This window comes from Ipomoea triloba, chromosome 16 (genome assembly GCF_003576645.1).
Source record: "Ipomoea triloba cultivar NCNSP0323 chromosome 16, ASM357664v1".
NCBI classification, from domain to species: domain Eukaryota; kingdom Viridiplantae; phylum Streptophyta; class Magnoliopsida; order Solanales; family Convolvulaceae; genus Ipomoea; species Ipomoea triloba.
Window position 1 is genome coordinate 15,605,907 of NC_044931.1, and position 503 is coordinate 15,606,409.

Below are 503 nucleotides of genomic sequence, written 5' to 3' on the forward strand. Positions count from 1 at the left end.
GAAGGCAAATAGCTCAGCTTGCTATTCTCTAAATTATGTATACACACCATTGAATGGGTGTTGGTACGAAAGAGAATAATGATGTGATAAAAGGCGAGGCTTGGAGCTCATGGGTTTACACAGATACCCATAATTAATATACTCTCTCATATTCTCATTATAAATGGATGGCAATAAGTTTCGCTTATTAATATTATTGGCAGTGAATAATATGCAGTTAATTAATATCATGACCGCATAAGATGGGTCATTGGATAATATATGATGAATGTCATGACCGCATAAAAATGGGTCATTGGACAATATGTTTGAAAATCCATGATGGATTTTAAGGTCTATATAAGACCTGAAACAGACTGAGTATTTTTCCCTTCTAAGGAAGGAATATGAATATATTATGTGTCATTATGTACTCTTTAAAGAGTTGCGAATGGAGTTATTATCCTCGTGAAGAAGGAATAATATGTGACATTGTGTGTTCAATAAAGAGTTACTAATGAACA